Raw genomic sequence first — 24066 nt, forward strand, 5'->3', positions numbered from 1 at the left:
TGGCCTAGGTATACTTAAACCTGGCTCAGTGTGGGGATGGACCAGAGGACTTCTCAGGGTCCCTTGCAGCTCTACATTTCTATGAGTCTATAATTGTGTCCTAAATCAGCTTTTCCATGGTTTTGCCTAGGATGTGGGTCATGAAAGCTGGCTTATAGTTAATTTCTCAGGTCTTTTAAATACAGTAACTCCACACTTAAAGTCATCCCAGTTAACGTTGTTTAGTTGCTGATCAATTAGGGAACATGTTCGTTTGAAGTTGTGCAATGCTCCCTTCTAATGTTGTTTGGCAGGCGCCTGCTTTGTCTACTGCTTGCAGGAAGAGCAGCCCATTGCAGCTAGCTGGTGGGGGCTTGGAACCAAGGTGGACCAGCAGCCCCCTTAAGTTCCCTGTGCAGCAGTTGCCCAGCAGGCTAGCAATTGCAGCTGTGCCTCCCACCACTGCCATGTGCTGCTTCTGCCCTCTGCCTTGGAGGCTGCTCCCCGAGACTCCTGCTTGCTGGGGGGGAGGGGCTAATGTCGGTCTCCCACTCCCGCACCCCACTTACCTCATCTTCCATTGGGAGAGTGGGGAGACACACCAGGGCTCAGGACAGAGGGAGCTTGCAGCAGCTAAGTCTCAGCAAGCTGATCTAATTAACAAGGCAATGTACTTAAAGGGGAAATGCACATATCTCCCTCCATTCCTGCTGCCTTGTAGAGTGAGAGAGTTAACCCTTGAGGGCTCAGCCAATTGCTAATTCATCATTTAGCAGTAAGGGAAATATCCCACCTGTGACTCTTCCACCTCAACCAAGCTTCACAATCATCATCATCATCATCGTGTACCAGTATCAAATTGTTTAAAACGAGAGAGAGAGAGAGAGAGAGAGAGAGAGTAATCATATTAGTCTTTTGGCTGGTAAAAAAAAGCTTCCCCGAAACCTAACCCCCTCATTTACATTAATTCTTATAGGGAAATTGGATTCACCTAACATCGTTTCACTTAAAGTCGCATTTTTCAGGAACATAACTACAACGTTAAGTGAGGAGTTACTGTACCGGCACAATGGTAGCTTCCCCTCTCCTCTGGAGCCCTCCCAGTGTTCCAAGATTTGTTTACACACGCCCACCCACAGTTCAGAGAACTCCAGAGTTTGTTTTTTTTTAAATATCCTTCTGCGCAAGTTATCCAGTCATGCATATTTTATGGTTACTATTGAAACATCTTCCTTAGTTACAGGCCAAGGCAAGTATTTTATTATCTCTGTAAACTATGAATACAGCATCCTATTGCTTTCCAAATACAGAACAGATATTTTTCTACATCACAATTGACATATTTACCATCCTTTTATAGTATCGGAACTATATCATTGCTAGGATTTAGTTTGTTCCTGATATATTTAAAGTACTCCTTATTGTCCTTAACTCTACTGGCCACAGTTTTTCCCACTGATGCATAAAATTGATAAGGAAAGAAAGATATTTCTACCTAAACTGCTGATTTATATTCATTGCTATCAGCTTTGCCATTTTTCAGTTTACTTATATTTAGATTGTTCTCATCACATCCCCTTTTAGTAAGGATATGTTTGGGGGTGAGGGAACATAATGCACTCAACTAATTTCCAGTCATTCAATATCTCCTCACACTGAATTATGCTCATAATTTTTTCCAGTTTTGGAAATTGGCTTTTTAAAAATCAGGGTGGGGTGCGGGGGAGAAGTGTTATGTAATTGGCTGGGACTACACTCTGCATGCAGCAAATGAAGTTACATTGGCATCATTTGTACCTAGGCAACCACCAGTTTTCAGTCCACATTTATCTGACAGAATGAGGTCTCATAATAGAATTACTCAAGTTAATTGCAAGTGTTAGAAATGTATCATCTATAATCTTTAGAAACTCCAAGAAGTTTTACTAGTGGCAGCATGAGACCTCATCAAGGCCCCCAGATTGAAATCCCTTATGATAATGCAATACAGATAGATATTTTATGACAGGCATATCCTATCCCCTCAGCTGAATTAGTACAACCAATCCACCTATATGCATTACAGGTCCTATCAACATCAGGCTTGTCAGCAACTCAAAAGCAGGTAAAGGTATCCCTAGCATAGGGTGCCACCCCACCTTCTCTTCAGCCCACTCTGTCTTCCACTAGAGTCACCCTATTATAACATTCCAGTCGCGTGAATCACCCCACCACGTCAGTAATACCAAACATATCAAGTTTCTTTTCATAAGAATTGGAAATATTCATTTATCTACCACCCAGACTTCTAACTTTGGCGTACAGGCAACTGGAGAATTTATTCTCTACATTCCTTGATTTGTTGACAGTTATATTTGAGTATACGTCCTGTGTTTATCCTCTTAGCACCCTTCCCTTCTGATGCTAATTTAAAGGCCTCATGACTACTCCATGTCTAGCTTGCTATCCAGAAGCTTAGTTCCCCTTCTATCAAGTAGGTGGCAGTTGTGGGGGTAAGACCTAATATTGATGAAAACAAATAAAATTTAAAAACTTGAAATTTAAGTAGTTACAAACTTGTTTGCATGTTCACTAAATATCAAGATGCAGCTACAAGAAGTTATAGCCAGGATGTTTGGAAATATAACAATATACACAGTTAGCTTATTGTTACAAAACTTTAAAGCTAAATCAGAGAAATTCCAGAATGTTTACACTTTGGTCTGTCTAGACCAAACATCAAGCCTACAAACCACAAACACTTGGAAGAAATCTGACTGTGAAAAGAATGCAACGTCGTGTTATCAGAACAATAAACCCAGGAGGTATAACAAATCGTCCTCCACCACCTTTTTTCTCCAAAGTAAAACTTGAGCTTAAACCCAAAGTATTCTAGAAACATCTTTATTGAAATTGTCTTCTTCATTCTTTAAGCTTGGAGAACATTTATGGTGGTAAGTGATCTATAGAAGATACTGGTTACGTTCAATTAATTTTTCCACTTAAAAGGAGAAAACCTTTGTTGGGTCTCAAATGCTTAAGGTTGCATAAGCTTCTTTTAATGTGTATATTTGCAAGTATTTTGTATCTAAATTCAAAACCGTCACATAACTGCCTGATAGTGTTATATGACTAGTAAGATGTTTTATGTACAAATATAGAAAGATAAGTTGGTGCTAGGCTAATAACTAATGTAAGCAGCATTAATGGAGAATTAATTAATTACTGATGGTGCTAGAGCAAATCCTCACCCAATGCAAGATGACAAAATTTGAAATGATGATTTCGTGGAGTCAAGAACTCAGACTAAAGTCTTTCTAAGAGTTATTTAATTTTAAAAAGACTGTTTTGAGAACCAAAACACTCATGCAGAAGAATGGGAGCCTCTGGATCTTTCAAAAACAGAATTTCCTGTCAAACTTATTTATTTTTAAAGTCAGAAAGTGCACTGGATAAAAAAAAGCTTTCCTGCCACAAGAAGAATGGAAGCAATTCAAGAAATGTTGCATATACGTTAAACAGACTGTATATTCAGGTAGCGTGACCAGATGAGAGGAAGAAAATATCAGGACACATTGGGGTGGTGGTGGCGGGGGTCGTTGCCGGCAGAGCAAAAAAAGGCTGTGTGCTGCCGGCAGAGAGAAGAGTGCCACAAAATATCAAGACTAATTGCGTCCTGACCAATTGGGACATCTGGTCACCCTATATTCAGGAGCTGAAAGCGCCACCTAAGCAAACAGTAACAGCAACCAATTTGAATCTAAACAAGCATGAAAGATGTATTTTCCTATTGTTTCATTAAAATAAAGGTATAAAAAAGACTATGAAGTGAGCATCCAATACTCACATGCTGTCTAAGCACAGTAACAGGAAGTCCTTCACAACGCATCCTGTCCATTTCCACAAGCAAGTTGCCACAGACAAGAAAAAACAGAAGACTCCAGACAAAACCAACCCAAGAAAACCACCCCAAGACTTCAACATGGATTGGGGAGAGAACACCACAGCTGCCTGCTCAATGGATATTGGAGTGGAGGGGCACTACTGCCTAGTTCTGTTTGATTGCCATTGAACTCGCTTGTGTCCCATATTCAGCATATGGGAATATGATCACCCTATTACTTTGCCAACTATAAACTGAGTGGTTATACATTAAGAACCAAACAGGTCCATCTACCCTGAAATGAAGTTCTGTTGCCCATATAAATATTCCTAGGTATCTAAGGATATATTAAAGAATGGATTCACAATAATTTTGGGAAATATACTTCGGTTACAATTTCTTCTGTATGTGTGTCTGTGGAGAGCTTTTAATAGAGGTTACACCCTTAAGAGTGCACACCTCTGAGATATGCACTCCTCTTCATAAACAAAAACCAAAATAACCAGTGTCTCATGTTTTCAATGTTTCCTTTTCCTTTCTTTAAGGAAATAGCCATGGTTACTAATTGTGATTATTTGCTTGGTCCTGATCCTGGTGTGCCCCTAAGGTACGTAAAAGAACCCCTGTGATTAAAAATAGTGGAAACCACACCTTTGAGTTGGCAATAGCTAGGAAGAGCTAGCCTAGCATTTCTTCTTTCTCCAAACAAAACATTTTTAAAACAAAGGTTACTTGGCTTCTGACAAGTTAAAAAAGTTACACCTTTCAAACACACACAGTCTAAACATACATCTTCCTCTCCAGATAGAAGGTGGCCCCCTGTTCCACAAAACGGAAACCCTCTACTCTACAATGCTTAACTCCAATATCTTCTGTTGCCTATCTTCTCTTGCTCTTGGAACAGGAAGGAACTTTGAGAAGATCACCTATACTTCCCCCTCCTTCAACTCTCTTACAAGATCCCTGAAGTGTCAATATGTATAGCCAAATGGATCCTTGCCTGAAGTCTTCAAAATCCCATACAACCTTTAAGCGACATGTATTGTCTTCACTCCAAAGAGACTGCACAGAGTCCTGCTGTTTTTTTTGTCACCTGCAGAATGTATTGTCCACTCTCTTTAACAATGAGTCCCCACTGCGGGGATTGTCTAGACTCTTCTCTAGATCCATTTGATGTCCTCAAGGATTGGGCTGAGCATCCATCCTCAGACATATCCAATGGAGATCCCTTTTCCTTCCCTCTGGATGAATCTTCCAATACATTCTCTGTGGCTGATTTTAATTGCAAGTCACAAGATATTTGGGAGGAACTGGGGCTTTAAGCAAAGGATCTCAGTTTCCGTTTGAAAGAAAAAAAGATAGAATTTGTAGCTGTGGAGAAAATCTTGAAAGTCATGAGCCAGAAAGGATCAGAAGCCAAAAAGCAAATAAAAGCCATCCCAAAATATTTTTAGTCTTGTTATTTTTAAGTTAGTCTCATGATTCTTGCACGTTTCAAGTTGGCAATACTCTTAATAGAAAGTGTGACTGAAAGCAGAGGCTGTCCAAGATAGCGGCACATCTCAGAAGAATGCAGAAGAAGTGAATTTAAGTCCAGAGTAGGTGCAAAGCAAGGCAAACCTAATGCACCGAGTTCTGTTCTCAGGTATGCCAGATTTGCACAAGTGTATCTTCATTTAAAGTCTGTGATACCCTCTATCAGGCCTGGAAGAACGGTGATTTGTCCAGAGTTGCACTGACTGAGCTGTGTGGCCAAAGGACAGTGCCTGGCTGTGATGTACGTGACTTTTTATTTGTACTTTTGAGCACTGACAACACCCTCAGAACACTCAAGATTAAAAACAACACCCTTCTGGCTGTTAAATGAGAGGGACGTTGGTAAATCATTGAGAGGCGGGCATCTGCATATTGCACTGAATCACATATGTTTATTCAGATACTGAACTTTCTGCACAAAAAAGCAGAACGGTTAAGACCATAAACAAGAAAGTCATGTGCACTTGGCAGTTAAGGGAGCCCAGTTTTTCCGATTGTCTGTCAGTTTCAGGAAAAAGGAGATGAGGTTCTTTGTTTATTGTACAATTCAACTAAAATCTTTAATAAAAAGTCATATTTTAAAAGAATCAAGACAGGAAGTGAACTGGTTTCTTTGCCAATTTTAAAGGAACACCAATTTTAAAAAGCCCGACACTGTTAACCATACCTCACTGCCCTTCTCAATGGACGCCACTCATTTTAGTCTCCAAGTTACCTACATGCCACGCTAACTGGCATCCTCTTGCCTTTTACTACACCTCTACCCCGATATAACCCTGTCCTCGGGAGCCTACCAAAAAAAAAATCTCACCGTGTTATAGGTAAAACCGCGTTATATCGAACTTGCTTTGATCAACCGGAGCGCGCAGCCCCGCCCCCCTGGAGCGCTGCTTTACTGCATTATATCCAAATTTGTGTTATATCAGGGTAGAGGTGTATTTAAAAAGTTATTTATATGCAACTTTCAATCCATTTACACAGAAGGAATGAATCCTGCAGCATTGAAGTTTGCTAATTTTGTTTAATTTATTTAAATGTCTCATTTTGGGTCTGTCACACACTGTGCCCTTGGCAGGCCAAGAATTGTGCTTCAAACTGATAAAAAAATTTTAAACCTACTATTGCAACAAGTTAAAAGGACACTGCTAATTTCAAAGTTTAAGAAAGAAAAGCTCTTCCGCTATCAGCTATCTTGTGACACAAAACGGATGCATTTTTCTATGCAATGCTAGCTACATTTGTGATTTGTTTAGTATACTCAGCCAGGTAATGTCCGTATTACTGAGATATGTGAGGCTGAATCACTGAAAGAGTTCGATTTTTAAGACAAAGATGGCTGTTCTCCCATGTAGGAGAAGCTTTTATAATAATAAAGCCACACCCCATCACCACAGGATGCACCTTCTCTTGAGGCAAATCCTATCAGGTTTCTGGCACATTCAAAGTTTAAATTTCAGAGCTGATTGTGAAGGAATGTATGTCCCGAGTCACACTCAAAACGCACTCAGAGAGGACCTTGTTTTACATGCAGTTCATGAGAGTCAAGCACATGGATCACAAAGAAAATGGCTCTTTGTGGCCATTTAGACAGCTCAACAACTCTATATGGTAATTAATCCGCCTACAGACTGAGCATTTCTGATAGAGATGGGCCTGAGAGACTTTTGAAAGAGAACTAGCAAGGAGAGCCCTGAAACACAAAGCAGTGGAGCCCATGAGAAAGAGTGACCAAAAGGCACATTCTCAGCCTCAACAACTTTTATGCAGCTGAGCTAAGAGCAAAATTTTGGCTTGTCATGAAGGATGTCCTCAAAGGCAAGATAAAGTGAGACAGTGCACACTGTGAAAGAGACACGCAAGTCTGAGGAGATGTGTGTGGTGACCAGGTTTATTCAGGGCCCATCACTGCAAGACAAAAACCAAACTGCTGTAGTCTGATACAGCTGGCAGACAGTCTCGCTTTTCTCCCCCTCCCCCAAACACACACAAAGGGCGGTGATGGGGTCATGAGAAACTTTGTCAATTGTTTCACTAGGACTCCCTATCCTCCCCAGGGAATCAGGACAAGCTTTCCACCTCTTGTGAAGCATGCCAAGAAACAGTTGTCTAGCTCATAGTGAAATTGCTTTGCTGCCTTCATCAGTAAGAACGTCAGAGCTCCTTTAAATGCAGACTTTGCCTTATATATTTGTCACCCTTTGTGAGAAAGGGACGCTCCCGTATTTGTAATCATTTGAAGGGCACAAAGGATGAATTACAACTTTCTAGTCAGTACCTGTAAGAGAGGTAATTATTTTTTCAAGCATCCTTAAAGTGAGAAGTGACAGCTGAAACTGTCCTGACAGGCTGGTGATATCTGGCGACAAAGGAAGTACAGCCCAGTTGTGAAAGCATGAGAGGCAGAGCATTTCTCTCAGAGATCTTAAAAATTGAAGTCCTGACTTTTTTTGGTAAAACAAGGGATCCTTTTTCCACCACCTCCAGTCCCAAGAGTCCCTTTTCCTCATTGTTGAGCAGTACACTATGGGCAGAGGGGAGCATCTCACTGGGACCTTCAAGATTTCACTGATAACATATAATGTCTAACAGTACTCTTGCGATATGAGACTTCCAAGTAGTAGCAACAAATTAGCCAGTTCCTTCAGTAATCCTACTTCCACTCTATGCTATCATTTTTCCATTCGCTTACTGCAAGTATCATTATGCTGTCTAGGTGATGATTGCCCAGCTGTTTCTCTGACCTGCCTGGAGGTTAAGTGCTTCCTCTAATACAGGGGTTCAGACCCCTCAAGGGGTTGCGAGGTTATTACATGAGGAGTGGCAAGCTGTCAGCCTCCATCCCAAACCAAGTGCCTCCAGCATTTATAATGGTGTTAAATATATAAAAATGTGATTTTAATTTATTGAGGGGGAGGGGTCGCACTCAGAGACTTGCTATGTGAAAGGGATCACCAGTACAAAAGTTAGAGAACCATTGATCCAATACAATTTAACAGCCAGGTGTCAGAGACAGGAAGTGGGTATGAAGAAGATCAGCTACATGCCTTGGCAAGCAGCAAGAACACACTGTCACACAAGAGACCAAAGTTCAGCACCTTGGGCAAAGTGATGACATTTCCCAGTTTCTCTCCCAGGTGCTTCTGGTGTCAGGCTGTGGCTTTTAGAATTATTTTTATGCCTCAAGACAAAAACGGACCCCAAAATAAATAAATATCATTGTGCCACTCCTATAATTCACAGCATTCAGCTGCCAGCTGTCCCAACGGAAAGAGCTGTAGTGATTCATTCTACTTCCTACTGCTTTAGAAGCTACTTAAAAAAAAAACACCCCTCTAAACCCCATCTATTATTTAGGAAAAACATATTAAAAATTTAATCTGGCACAGAAAACTGTACTTTTGAAAAGGTGTTAAACTGGGACAACCCTAAGTTTCGACCAGAAAGTCTGGTCCAAAGGGGACCTGGGCAGCGTCCAGTCAGTACTGCTGACTAGACATCAAAAGTCCGGTCACAGGAGGGCAGAAAGAACAGCTACTGCTGGAGGAGTTCAGCGATGGACTGGAGAGAAGCTTAGGAACTGGCTCCTGCAGAGTATGTGGGTACTGCCTTCTGAAAACTCCTGAGACCCCAGCTCTCTCACCCCCTTTACTCCAGAAACAGACCCTTCCCCACCCAGATTGCCCCCAGCTCCTCACCCCTGCCATGCCATAACTGTCCCCGGCTCCTCGCTTTGGGATTGACACACACCCCTCCACCCTGGAGCCTGTAGCGTCCAGTTTTGACAAATTGGAAAGTTGGCAACCCTACATGAACTACTAAAAGGACAAGTATGGTACCAATCCCTATTCAGTCCACCATCAATTCATTTAAATTACAGACTCAACTAGTGCCTGAGCCAAAGCCCACAGCTGTTGAAGGAAAACTGCCAACCAACTTTAATGGTCTTTGGATCAGGTTCTTACCATGGAGATTGTTACCATTATTCACTTATATTCTCAGTCACAAAACCAGACAGGCAAGATGGAGGCATTTAGTCAAATAATAATAATATGCATGGAGTGACTGGAGGAATAGTACCAAGATGCCTACAGTTAACAAAGAGAGAAATCAGAGACACAGGCCTTTTAAACCCTCGCCTATGACTTCTGAGTCCATGATTAAAGGGTGAGGACGACCCTAACAGTCACTGCTTTGCCAAAGGCTCCAGCCCTTGACACTCCAAGGATGAGGATGGACAGAAGCTGTTGTCCAAGCAAAACCAATGTTTGGTTGTGGAGAGGCTGATCAGAAAGGGGAATTCACGGTTTTTAGAAGCATGAGCTTCATTCCCAGCAGAGAGCACTTATTTGCTTCTGAAAGAGGAAGATAGAGAGAAGGAGGGGTGGGGGCAGGAAGCCAAAACAAAAAGAAGACTGTCAGACCCACTTGTTAGCTGGGTTCTACCGGGGGCCTTCCGACTGCACAGGAAACACAAGGAGTTTGCTTTGCTTCCACATCCTGCTGGAAGCACAGGTTTTGGAGCTATTTCATCTTGAACTTCATTTTCCAGCTATATGCTGCATATTTAGACACTGAGGTGCAGGTGCAACACTGAAGCGACAAGTCAATCAAGCAGAATGAGGCTTGTTTCCCCACCCTCCGCAGAGCAGCCTCTTGGAGTTTTGTTCAGAGCCGTGATGCTGTAAATAAGGTCAGGTTAATAAGAGCCAGAAGAGTTTGAGTGTGATAAATACATTGATAACTGAAACTCCTAGAAAATAGTCTCATCTGCTGAAGCCCCCTATGATGAGAACTTCCAGCTTCGAGATGGATAAATCCTCAGGTCATGTGATCTGCGCAAAGTGAAGAGCTCACATGCTGCTACACTCCCTTCCTTTGACTCATCCTCAGCAGGAGCAGCTGATATAGAGCAGGAGAGGAGCGGTCATCCCCTGGCCTCCTACCCATGCAGCACAGCTATCCCCAGTTGTTGAAATCCAGCACCACTCAGTGTACCCAGATAGACTTATGAAACCTAGGATGGTCCCTAGCAGCATGTCTGTATCTGCCAACAATCCTGTTTTGGAAGTGGCAATAGCAAACGAGGATGTGGAAGAACATCTAGCCTGCACTGGAGGCAGATGCTTTCCAAGGGAGGCCTCTTGTTCTACCTTTAGTGGCTGAGACAGCAAAACACACATACATGTGTCTATTTGTTCTGATTGGAAGGTGAGAGGGACAATAGGTGTCCCCTCATAATAAAAACTGAAGCAATAGATAAAGAATATATATAACTCACACTAAAGTGGAAACCAAGCTTGGTTTTGTTCTTTTAAAACAAGGTGGTTCCACAGAAACAACTTGTCACAAAGAGGTAGACACAGCATCCATGAATTATACACTAAGTACTCTTAAAAACACATCATTTATGCCAGCAGGAAGTACAGTACCATAGTCTCCTTCTTTTGAGAAGTATTGGCTCAGAAAGCCTAGAGTGCACAGAAGCATGGCATGAAAATAAGCTAGTGGGGAGGCACACTCTTGGCTCTGTAATGCAAACTTTGAAAAAAAAAAAAGCGCAGTTCAGTTGCGTCAGATTTATACAAACCACACATTTTGATCTCCCCCCAGCCAACTGCAGTTTGGTGGCAGAAGATCCTCTACTTTGTTACTGAACTCTAACAGACCAACATTCAAACCCTGCAGAGTTCACATTGGAGAGGAAAAAAAAACAAACAGACAACACAGAACCAGACACAAACACAACCTGTTCTAACTAACGGTGCTCAAACTTCGCAACACCTGAGGCTGCTCAGGCAGAACTTGATAGATGAATAGGAAAGGTTTGCTGTCGTCAAGGCTCCAAGCAATAAAATCCTTGTCATCTTTACCCTTCGGTTGCTGGGAAAGGATGGCTACTGTTCACATTTCAAGGCTCCATGGACCACATTTAATCACCCTTAAAGAAAGAACACGTCAATATCACAACATATTGAGCTACCGCTTCAAAAGAGTAGCTCCCCAACTGCTCATCCACTGCAAGTGTGCTATTTAACTTCCTGCATCCCAAGTACCTGTGCTATAGACTTAAGATTACAATTTGATGTGTTTTAATATCAGTCCCAGAGAAGGTGCTCTAAACTGACATCTAGCCTAGTATTATGCCTCTCTGGCCACAGAAAGATGCCTTAGGGTGGTCACCTCCTACACAAATGGACCCTTTGACAGTACTGATTTATGGGCTATACATTGGCCTTGTTCCCATCCCCCAGTTTAGGGCAGATTGTGTAGTTATTCTGGGTTTTTCAGGGGCCATGGAACACAGAGCACAAATCAGAGCAGTCTCAAGTTTGCTCTGACTGTCATTAGGGGTCTGGCAGATAACTGCATAGCCCAGAGTATAAAGAGCTCAAAAGGTGGCTTTCCCACTCATTCCTGCCTCAAGCAAAGGCAGGGAATAGGGCTGCCAATCTTGGTTGGATGTATTCCTGGAGATTTCATTACATGACATGATCTTTAAAGATTAAACTTAATTCCTGGAGACTCCAGGGGGGATGGCAACCCTAGCAGGGAGTAACCAAGAATCAGGCCCCTGGATTCTATTCAGATCACCACCACTGACTTGCTGTAGGATCTTGAGCATGACACTCAGGCACCAGGAGCTTCCGACACCTCCTCTGTAAGAGGAGATAACACAATGTCTACCTCCCAGGAAGTTGCCAGGCTTAGTTTTTAAAAAATGAAAAAAAAAACCTTACAGAATACTTAAAACTACTCACTGAACCACCACAATGGTGCTATAAACATTTGTTCCCAGATTTTTAAAAACACCAGTTCTGTTCAAAAAAAAACAAAAAAAAAAAACCCACCCTGTTTCAATAAAACCAAGTTGTGTTCCTATTTTCTTAGGGAAGCATTGCTGTTGTTTCCAGCATAGTTTGCTCAAGATGAATATAACCGGTCTTCTTTTAATACCATTACTAGAGTGCCACACAATGCCCCACTGGCTCGCTCATAAGAGTTAATAACCCCACATCACAGAACGCCAATCCAAGGCAGAGAGGGCCCTTGACGTGTGTTTGTAAAGACAGAGAGGAGTTAAAATACAAAAACAGCAGCACTCCTCTTCCCCCACAAGCCCAGCCACATTTTATCCCAATTAAGAGGCCCAAAATGGATTACGATTCCCAGCCTATGCTTTCCCACAATTCCCCCACACAGAACTCCAGCGTCACACAAACAGCCATGACACACACTCAACCATGCACAAGCACTTGAAGCTAGTCATATACACTTAGCTACTTAGAACTAGTAACGATAATGCTATCAACACTGGACCTGGCCTGGGGATTCACAAGTGGTTGGTGCTGATAGGCATTTATCTAGAGATGCAGCCTTGGGCTAAGAGTGACTTTGTATCTTCAAGAAACACTCTTTGCTTTCATCATTTTTCTTAGATATTCATTGCTTTAAGGCACTGCCAGTTTTAATCACTTAAACAAGAGTTGCAGAGTGCCTAGATGTTACAGTGCTGAATCATTTTTTCCCTCCCATGAGAGACTGAGGCCTGATTGTTCATCCCCTCCCTCCTACACACCCCAACCATCAGAATGTAAGCTCTTATTTACAGTATTTTTTCTTCTTTGCAACAGGGACAGCCTTTTTTGTTGTTTCTGTACAACACCTAGCACAGTGGGGTCCTGGTTCATGACCGAGACTCCTAGGTGCTATAGCGGGAGTGGGCAAACTTGTTGGGCCGAGGACCACATCCGAGTCTGGAAATTGGATTGGGGAGGGGAAAACCATGAATGCTCATGAAACAGGTTTGGGAGGGGTAAGGCCGCCAGCTGGGGATGGCACTTACTTCAAGCAGCAGCATATCCCCATCTCCTATGTGGAGGTGTGGCCAGGTGGCTCTGCATGCTGCCCTATCTGCAGGGGCCTTCAGCTCCCATTGGCCATGGTTCCCAGCCAATGGGAGCAGCGCTGGGGGCAGGGGCAGGGGCAGCATGCAGAGCCACCTACCAGACACAACATATACGAGCCGGAGGGTGGAAATGCCACTTCTTCCAGGATCCTATTGCAGACATGGCACATGAGGAGTGGGGCAAGCCACCAATCCTGCTCCCCAGCTGGAGCACCAGAGCAGGCCAAGCCCTGGACCGCACTCCCTGGCAGGATCTCGGGAGCCAGATTAAAATGTCTGAAGGGCCAAATACAGCTATCAACACTGGACCTGGCCTGGGGATTCACAAGTGGTTGGTGCTGATAGGCATTTATCTAGAGATGCAGCCTTGGGCTAAGAGTGACTTTGTATCTTCAAGAAACACTCTTTGCTTTCATCATTTTTCTTAGATATTCATTGCTTTAAGGCACTGCCAGTTTTAATCACTTAAACAAGAGTTGCAGAGTGCCTAGATGTTACAGTGCTGAATCATTTTTTCCCTCCCATGAGAGACTGAGGCCTGATTGTTCATCCCCTCCCTCCTACACACCCCAACCATCAGAATGTAAGCTCTTATTTACAGTATTTTTTCTTCTTTGCAACAGGGACAGCCTTTTTTGTTGTTTCTGTACAACACCTAGCACAGTGGGGTCCTGGTTCATGACCGAGACTCCTAGGTGCTATAGCGGGAGTGGGCAAACTTTTTGGGCCGAGGACCACATCCGAGTATGGAAATTGTATTGGGGAGGAAAACCATGAATGCTCATGAAACAGGTTTGGGAGGGGGTAAGGCCGCCAGCTGGGGATGGCACTTACTTCAAGCAGCAGCATATCCCCATCTCCTATGTGGAGGTGTGGCCAGGTGGCTCTGCATGCTGCCCTATCTGCAGGGGCCTTCAGCTCCCATTGGCCATGGTTCCCAGCCAATGGGAGCAGCGCTTGGGGCAGGGGCAGGGGCAGCATGCAGAGCCCCCTAGCTGCCCCTACATATAGGAGCCGGAGGGGGGACATGCCACTGCTTCCAGGAGCCGCGTGGAGCCATGGCACATGTGGAGTGGGGCAAGCCCCCAATCCTGCTCCCCAGCTGGAGCACCAGAGCAGGCCAAGCCCTGGACCGCACTCCCTGGCAGGATCTCGGGAGCCAGATTAAAATGTCTGAAGGGCCAAATACAGCCCCCGGGCTTTAGTTTGCCCACCCCTGTGCTATAGTAATACAAATAGCAAATAAGCATCATGAAGGATTCCAAATGGAATCCATTTAGTCAACAAGGTGCTTAAATATGTGCCTAACTTTAATCTTAGGTTAGGCATGTGTTGAATTGAGGCCTTAATGTTCACACAGCACTTTGAAGATAGTAAAGTTCTAGTACCTTGTCTACATAGGAAAGTTTTACCAGTTACACCAATTCTGCAGTTACACTAGAATAGCTCCCATGTGGGCACTTGTGGTACGAGTTACTTTACTGAGCTTAGCTTAAACCCCTTCTTTAATGAAGACTTTTTTTTTTTAAATAAAGGGTAGGGACATTCATACTATAATGAGGGAGAGAGGTTATACCAACATAACTACAGAGGTTTACCTTTACACCCTTTGGTTATACCAAAAGAACCTTTACCATGTAAAGGAGGCCTAAAGAAGGTGCCACAAGTACTGCTGTTTTTTTTTTTTTTTTTTTTTAAAAGAAGGAGTATTACTCAACCCTCTCTCTGGGTGGAACAAAGCAACCATTAAACAGTGCTCTGTAATAGCATATTCTGTTGAAACTGCAGGGGGAGGGGCTAATTAGAATGCAATTGATTAAACTGCAATTGGACCTGCACATGTTAATTCTACTACTGCAAGATGCCCTTTTAATGGCCTCAAGTGGACAGGACCTCCACTTTCTGATCCATCTGGAAGATAGCCCATCCAAACACATCTTGGCAGTATTTTGTAATTGAACCAGAGGGAAGAGTGCCACCTGTGTATTGATGCCACCACTTCCTGCAGCACCTTATCTTCCTCATTCAAGTACTGGCTCAGTTGAATCCTGGTTAGCAATATCAGATCGAACAACATTATGGCTGGGTGATATAGGAAACCCTGTCACATTTTAAATACTGTTAACAGAAGCCAAAATAGGCCCTGGTGATTTCGACAGAGCTCCATCTCAGGCTCACGAGTCTGTTGCAGGATCAGAGCTTTACTCATCAGGGAAGGTTGCAATTGAAACCATTAGATAATACAATATACCAATGCCCTTTAATTGCATTATGAGCTTTGTGAAAACTGGGGTGGGGGGAGGGAAGGGAGTGGGGAGAGACACTAAAAGAAATTGTTATGAGAGCATCCCCATCAGCCCAGTAAATCAATATTAAATGACTTGTAGAATTCAAAGTGGATGGTTTAAAGGGCATTGCACAGTGTAGGCAGACCTGTTTCTTAAATAGCAACACTAGGGTTACAGGAAACTTTCTCCCATGTGGCACTAATTGCAGCTCAGCCACCATAGTCAAGCCCTGCTACAACTTTAACTCCCAGAGAAGTCTCTCAAGGTTGCCTTCTTGAGCTTCTTTTCTCTTGAGCCTCCGGAAGATTCGATCTGCTCAGCCTTTTAGAAGTTTTAAGCAGATCTTTTCTCTCTCCTATGTACGTAGAGGTGGGAACTAAGACGGACTCACGCACACTCCGTCTTTCTCACTCTGCAAATAAATTCCACGTAGGCTCTTCGAAGCCACCCCGGCGAACATGATCAATTACAAAACTTGGGGCTAATGTACATGAACCGTGGGAGTGCCCGCCCACTTCCCGGAACCCAATAGGACCGAGTCCCGACGGGCTCGGCAGACTAACGAGAGAGAACATTCTCATTCATTGTCTAAATCCCCGAGAGAGAGAGAAAATACTTACAGACAGAAGGCTGAGTGCAGCGTTAACAATGGGGCTGCCCCTGCCCACCAACGAGAATCTCTCTTAGAAAAAGCCCAGGGAGAAATTAGCGGGTGAGAAGGATTGTAAAGAGCCGAAGATCGGGAAACAACAGCACCTAAGAGAGAGTGACACAATGACGGCAGCACACAAGGAGGCTCGGTGCACAGCCGAGATCAGCACAGGAAATGAGACTCACCCAGGAGCAGCCCTAGAGTCTGCTTAGTAAGTTTCACCAACTTGAGCGAAAGGCAAGAGGCTGCCAAAAACACAGGCGTTCCTCGGTTGGTTCCTGCCTTGGTTAGTCCATGAAAGCGGATCACACGTGAAAAGAAACTCCCCCGCGCTCAGTAAATAATGACACCCGATTCTGCAGAGCGGATTTCCCTAGCAAGCTCTCCAGTAGTGTGCGGCTGCTGTACTCCTTCTTGGCAGCACAGGAAATCTACTAATCATGTCTATCAGGCCACGCCTCTCTTTCGCAACAGGACGCACACACAGGCAGGGTCATTTTACACAAAGGAGAACTTCCAGTGAGTATTTGCCTAACTTTGCCTCTGCTCCTGGATTCAATTCTACCCTGATCTCTCCATGCACATTAGCTAGTTCCTTATGACATAATCTAGCTTCCTCCCCCCCCTAACCCGTCTCTCTAATGGTTTGGGGGGAAAGTTCATATACTGGCCTAAATTTAGCTAAGAGAAACACCCAGTAATTCCAGTCACGTGCATTTTAGACACTCCCTCCAGTTAATTTTTTATTCAGTTTAATATTCCTCCCCCTCCACACCCACTGTTTTTAATACTTGTAACACTCACCAGCCTGACAGTGGCTCAGCTGTACTTAAAACACCCCAGGAGATTAATTAAAGCACACAGCCTTCCTGAGAGGTTATAATTAGCCTACTTCCAGACCTGCCCCCCATCACTTGTTTTAGATTGATTTTAAATCAGTTTTTAATGTATCATACACAGTATTGCTACAGTCCTCATTTTAATCACAAGTCTTGCACTATTTGCTGTTTGCCTTCAACCCCCAGCTCCTGGAGTCCTGTGACTAGGTGACAACAATAGTGTAATCATGCCTCAGAGGGCCCTGGTGCAAGAATAGATTAGGGGCCCCCTTCCCAATTCTGAAATCTAAAATTTTACTTGCCCCCAATATCCAGATTTTCCCCACAGCTCACCAACATCCTCCACTCCCTCACCCCCACCCACCAACACCTAGCCCCTAGCACCTCACCCATTGCCAGGGGAAATTTGTTAGTCACTCACCCCTACTTCAGTGTTCTGCCCCATCCCAGCCTAAGGGTAGCTGCTCCCACCATCTGACCCACCCTGTCACAATATCAGCCAAATCTGAGTGATGAGTGGCATCACAACCTTGCACGTGGAGCCAAAGCTCAACCCGGGTTTGGCCCAGCCTCATGATGGTGCAGGGGAGGCTGGGCCAAACCTGAGTGGCACTACAACCCCATGTTTCAAGTTGCAATGCCACTCGCTCACATTTGCCCCAGCTGCCTCCTCTGCAGTGATGGGGATGGGCAACAGGGCCAACTTTGAGTGAGTGGTTTTGCTGAGTGAAGTGCCAGAATGCCATTCCATTCCCTAACCTTCTTGGGGGTCAGGTCCTACGGTGCCATTGTACAGTGGAACACCAGAGTTACTAACTGACCGGTCAATCACACTCCTCATTTGGAAGCAAAGTCCACAATCAGGCAGCAGCAGAGACCCAAAAAAAAAAAAAAAAAAAAAAAAGTACAGTGCTGTGTTAAACGTAAACTACTGCAAAAGTAAAGGGAAATACAAAAAGATTTGACAAGGTAAGAACACTGTTTCTGTGCTTGTTTCATTTAAATTAAGATGGTTAAAAACAGCATTTTTCTTCTGCGTAGTATATTTTCAAAGCTGTATTAAGTCAATGTTCAGTTGTAAATTTTTGAAAGAACCACCATAATGTTTTGTTCAGAGTCACGAACGACCTCCACTCCCAAGGTGTTTGTAACTCTGAGGTTCTACTGTCGCTATGCCACAGTGGACAAAAGCTTGAAAACATTTAACTGAGGCCACGCTAAAGGCTCAGCAACCAAAGAATCCAAGAACACATTTTTAAAAATGTCTTGTGATTTTTAAATCAACTTCCTGCTTGGGGGGGGGGGGTACTAATTAATGGATTTTGAACACTTGCACTTGGCAATAATATTCAGAGAGGTGAGAGTAATCATATCATCTGGTTTTCTGGGAACACACCCATGTAAGGAGATTTCCTCAGTCTTCTGATTATGTTTATGAAAAATAGCTCCCTGTCCCTGAACCTGGCAATCATTAGATTGCTCAGACCACCTTCACAGGCTGCCCCTGGCTATCGTTTGATTGCAGTGCTGAGCTCCTGTACATTGATGCACCTGCTGCTCCGGAAACAGCTGCTCTCTGATGGTTACCACTCAGCTATTCAAGGAGCACCAGTAACTTGGCTCGCTGGGGTGAGTAGTAGGCTGGACCCTCCTGACCCACAGAGTCTCTGCTGGGCAGAGGTGAAAGTAAACTGGTCCGGTCTGGCATACCAGCAAGAGCCAGTACACCGTGTTGGACTGCACCGGCTTCCACAGTGGGGATTTAAAGGGCTCTGGGCTCCCTGCTGCAGCGGGGAGCACAGAGCCCTTTGAATCCCACCCACGGCTCCGGCGGCTGGGCTAGGGCTAGGGCTAGATTTAAAGGGCTCAGAGCTCCCACAGCCACGGGCAACCCAGAGCCCTTTAAATCCCTCCCACGGCCAGGCTGGGGCCGCATTTAAAGGGCTCAGAGCTCCCACGGCTGCAGGGAGCCCAGAGCCCTTTAAATCCTGCCTGCAGCTCTGGCAGACGGAGCTGCAGGGGGTCTGCAGTGGGGATTTAAAGGGCCCAGAGGTCCGTGGCAGCCAGAGCCCCGGGGCCATTTAATTTGCCCCGGGGGCTCCTAGCCACCTCTGCAGCTGGGAGCCCTGGGTTGATTTAAAGGCCCTAGGACTCCCAGCCACAGCCAATGCCCCAGGGCCTTTAAATCTTGAGAGGCACCGCCTCTTCCAGTTGAGGCCACACCTCTTCTGGATGAGGCCATGCCCCCCTCAGGACTGGTAAGTCCTGTGAGTTACTTTCACTCCTACTGCTGGGTAATATTAGCAGGGATCCCCAGCACAAGGGCTCTTAAAATTAATACACCACAGAGATACAAGAGGCAGTTCCCACCCCTCAGAGCTATTGTTTCAGACTGTCTGCAGATTCAAGCAGACAGCACTGCTTTGGTTATGTTCAGTTTATGTTTTCAAGCATTTCTTCGCAACCTGAGGGCTGCAAACTTAAATTAAAAAAAAGGAATAAAGTTGAGAGTCTGATGTAATTCCATGCCCCCCTTGAGCTGGAGCCTGAGGCACAGGCCTTATGGTGTCTATGTCTTGGTGTGGTCCTGTTGAGTGATTCTGCAGTGAGGAGAAGAGATCCAGTGGTTCTCACCCTATTTACCATTGTGGGCTGCGTATGTGGGCCACATCCAGTACTACCTGTATGGCCCTGAGGATGTCACATGGGCCGCAGCTCTGTGCTGATTGGGCTGCAAGCAGGCCACAGGTTGAGAAACACTGACTGAGCATTGCAGGATGCAGTGCTGCCCTTTGGTGCCGCCTTCTCTCCAAGATGCCCTCTTCCTCTTTAACAGTGCAGAAAGTTGGGTGGGAAATGCACTGTCACACTCACACCACTCCTCTCTGAACTGGTGTATGTCAGCAACTTCTCTAATCTCTGTCCATATCCTTTGCCTGTGGCCACCCATCTCTCCTGCCACCAGCATCCCAGACTTTCATTTGACATGATCTGATCAACAAGGAAGGGGGGACGGGGGCGGGGGAGGTGGCAGCTGAGGGAGTCTAGGAAGCTTTGGTAGCCTCTAGCCATAGAGATTGCAGCAATCAACATTTTAAAGAGATTCCACATCCTTTGTGACAGGCTTGTGAAAGGGTTACTGTTATACTGTATGCAGGGGACATTAGAGTGGGTATATTTTAACCTTTAAGGGTGGGTATTACCACAGCGGTCACTCTTAAAAATGTTTCAATTGCCTTTGCCACTAACCAATGTTCCCTCTATATTCACAATACCATCTCATTGTAAAGTTTAAATAGTATCCCCTCTATTGCAGTAACTGTAACTGCAAAGGCAAACTTGTAACGTCTGTAAAGCTTTGCTTGGCCAAGGCTTCAATTCTCTCACCAAAATGAAGATGCTGAAGTGGAAAACAAGACTGATAAGAGACACAAACTGTCATGTTTACACATAGCTCATCCACACTGTTTCCTGTTGCCATCACAAAATGTTTCCTGACATTAATGAGGGACCAGGAAGAGTTGCTGGAATGAGGCACAGGGACTACAGCTGTAGTTTGGCTGAATCAAACAGCCAGTAGGATTAGACTGGACCATTTATTTCAGCTAACTCACATTGTAACTGCTATTTCATATTTCTCCATATTTCCCCCCACCCCATCTCCCTCTAGCATTTCCAATAGGGTGGTGCATGTAGAGGCTCATCCACTAACTTAGTCTCAGCATTAGTATGGGAATGACAGTGAGTCTATTATCTTCAATCCACATGGACTGAACCACTGTCATCCCCACTAATGTTTTATCAAGCATCTTCTCTGTAGTTGATTACATTAGTAATTTCCTCCCAAGCCCATTTTTATAAATGCATATATATGGTGTATTTTTAAAATGGCCAGACTGTACCATTCCCCCCATTAATCCCATCCCAAACCTCCTATATTAGAAAAGTAGAATGTACATAACAGTAAAAAGGGCATAAGATTATTTGTCTTTCAGCAGCTCCTGTTAAGTCTTTTCTAACAAGTTTCTTCTAGCCCAGTCAGAATCCCTGGTGTTCAATTTCTGGCACATTTATTTACTATGCAAATTCTTTGCAGTACCCCTTTAGCACCGACCTTCCTTGCGACTGGAGAAGCAGTGACATCCAGTGGTGAAACTATACAGAGTAGATTTCCTTGTATGTCTGCCTTAAAATGCTCTCTTGTTTTGTAGGAAATAAATCTGAAAAATGCAGGGAGGATTTGTTGGAATTCTCTTCTTTTTTCACAAGCTTGTAAATGGCACCAACTGCAGGTGGTCTCACAGCAACAAGAATATATAACTGACAAAGTGAAACACAAAACACAGCATAGAAAACAAACAGAAAAGACCCCTGTCATGTAGACAGTTTACTAGATGACTTAAAGGGAGACTGTAAACCTGAGATCTACATCAATATTTTTAAAAGAATGAGTTAAAAGCAGTTTCAGCTACTAACATCTTCCCCCAAGTCTTCCGGCTAATTGGGTGATTTCACAACAGTATCCTGCTGTTTAAAAGGATGTTTTCATATTTGTGTGGGGAGAAAGAAAAAAAAACCCATCCCCAGACAAGGGGAAACAGACTATAGTGAAACAGACCTTACGCAAATTGCTTTCTTTCACAAACACAGAGTAAACTAACTGAAAAACCAGAATTTGCTTTCCGATCTCTTCTAGTTATAGTCATTTTACCACAGGTCTTACTTGTAACTAAAGTAGGTAAACAATTTCCAGACCAAAGTGATTTAAAAGTTGAGGATGTCTCTTTAAAGGAGTCACTCAGATTTTGTGTACCTATTTATTAAAAAAGAGACCAGAACAAATTAAAGAAATGTAAGAAGCTGAGCCAGCAGGGGTCACTGATGCTGTACAGCAACCATCAACACAGCAGCTAATCACAATGAGCAAAAATACATTGAATTTTTCCATTCACGTAAAGAATATTGTGATAAAGCAGCTATTCTGACTCCACCTCCCCTGCCCACACACTGCAGTGAGGCAGATTCACCAAGTGCTCTGTTATCATTCCAAGTAGATTTTGTTTTTCCTTTGCATTCTCAAGATCACTTGCATTATCTCCTAGAAACTGTCTGCTTCACACTATTTATCCAATTTCCTATTAACTTTCCCTCCCAACCTATTCCCTGTTTCTCTCTCAGTCCTGGAGCCCTCACTAGATTTTTTTTCAGTCCTCTCTCTCTCTACTATTGCTGCATGTTCCAAAAAGACAGGTCAGGCCTCCAGAAGTCTCATGATTGGTTTAAAAATCATGGGATTTTAAGATTTTTTAAAAATACTACATTTGGAGTTTGTTTGCATTTTGAACCTTTAGGGTTTTGGAGTTTTCTCTGAAATCAGGAAAAACTAGAAACTTACATTTTAAAAGACCGAAAGAAAACTGAGATGCTGATACAGCCACATGACTCGAGAGTCTCAAGCTTCAAACAAGACACCACGTATCACCAGAGTTGGTAGCACTGCCCCGTAACTGCTCATGTCCAACTGCCACGGGACATTCTGATTCTAACATTCTCTCCCTTCTCCGGCCGGAGGCATCACCTGAATAGTCTATGTGCTGTGGCTGACCTGAGTGCAAGAGGGCCTGACAGCCCCTAGGGGAGACTCCAGTCCTTGATAAAGCAGCTGGAGCATTGCACAGGGCCTTTTGAGAGGCATAGTCATAGATCAGCCTGGCTGAACAGGGTGAAGGGATACATATAATGCCCTTTATGCGATGACTAAGCATTTTAAGCCTGAAGTGGGACAGGATGAAAGCTGGCTTCCTGCCTCAGTTTCCTTAACCCCACTGCATGGCAGAAGAAATGGATGAAGGTGTAACCGTGACTTGGATGGGTCATGCAGGGGTTGAACCTGGAGTCAACAGCAGACTTAAAATCTCTTACATGGTATAGCCACTAAAGAGGGACATAGGCCCATGTTCTGACAGGATGGGATACAAAAGCACTGGAGTTTCTCAGAACCTCACAATAACAATTTATCTACACTCACAAAATGTAACCTTTTAACTATATCAATATATTAAAATGGTACATCCTTCCCAGTATGGATTTTGTTATAGTGGTATGAAGGTACTTATACCAGCATAATTTATCTCTGTAAATTATACTGCTATAGCTTATTCCCATAAGGCGCCTTTATGCTGATCTAACTGCACCCCCACTGGAGGCTGAACGGGTTTAACTATTTCAGTAATAAACACACACACAAACTAAAAGAGTTAAATCTGTATATAAACTGAGTGTAGACCAACTTAAGATGTAGGAGAGTCTAGGGCAATTTCCTGAAGAAAGGCAGAGACATGGGAAAGAACAGCATTTATAATTGTGTTAAATATATAAAAAAGGGTTTTTAATTTATGGCACTCAGAGGCTCGCTATGTGAAAGGGCTCACCAGTACAAAAGTTTGAGAACCACTGATCTAGTCCAACCTTCTGCATAAACCCAACACATAGTACTGCACTCGGTAATTTTTGCATCAGCCCAATAACTTGTGGCTAGCCTACCGCATTTCTTTTAGAGAGAAATCTAGTCTTAATTCAAAAGACTCCAAGTGATGGATAATCTGCCACATCCCTTGCTAATCTGTTCCAATTATTACTTGCTCTCCCTGTTAAAATTTTCCACTTTGAGTGCTCAGTACCTATGAAAAACTCAAGCCCTTCATTTCCCCAAAGGCAATTAATTCCTTCCTCAATATCAGGCTTTTTTACAACATACAGCTAGATCTAGGTATTTGGTTTTACCTGGTTCTGTATCTCACATGATCCAAATGTGTAATGGCAGGCCCACCTCCCAATATTACAGGAGAGCATGCCAGCAGCCCTGTCACTGTGTTGACATGTTTCACTTTTGCTACCTGATATGCACTTATTATTCTCTGCTGTATTTAGAATCCTTATTTCACTTATTACTGGGCACGTCCCACCTTGTGGTCATTATCACCACCTTTTAAATATGTCCAATA

At 43.8% G+C, this 24066-nt stretch overlaps 1 protein-coding gene across 4 annotated transcripts in view; it reads right to left on the minus strand.

The window, feature by feature from the left end:
* The window catches only part of TSPAN14 (tetraspanin 14), an 81321-nt gene extending 58711 nt beyond the window's left edge, over positions 1 to 22610 (minus strand). The window contains exons 1-2 of one of the 4 annotated variants that reach the window (XM_039481361.1): positions 22458 to 22610; positions 21177 to 21382 (exon numbers count right to left, since the gene is read on the minus strand). The gene's annotated coding sequence lies outside the window, so the exon portion shown is untranslated. Of the gene's footprint in view, positions 1 to 16191; positions 16328 to 16408; positions 16817 to 21176; positions 21383 to 22457 lie in introns of those variants that run through there. The other 3 variants (XM_039481362.1, XM_039481363.1, XM_039481359.1) reach the window with 3 other exon arrangements.
* Between the last annotated feature and the right edge of the window lie 1456 nt (positions 22611 to 24066).

Source organism: Mauremys reevesii, linkage group 7 (genome assembly GCF_016161935.1).
Source record: "Mauremys reevesii isolate NIE-2019 linkage group 7, ASM1616193v1, whole genome shotgun sequence".
Lineage (NCBI taxonomy): Eukaryota > Metazoa > Chordata > Testudines > Geoemydidae > Mauremys > Mauremys reevesii.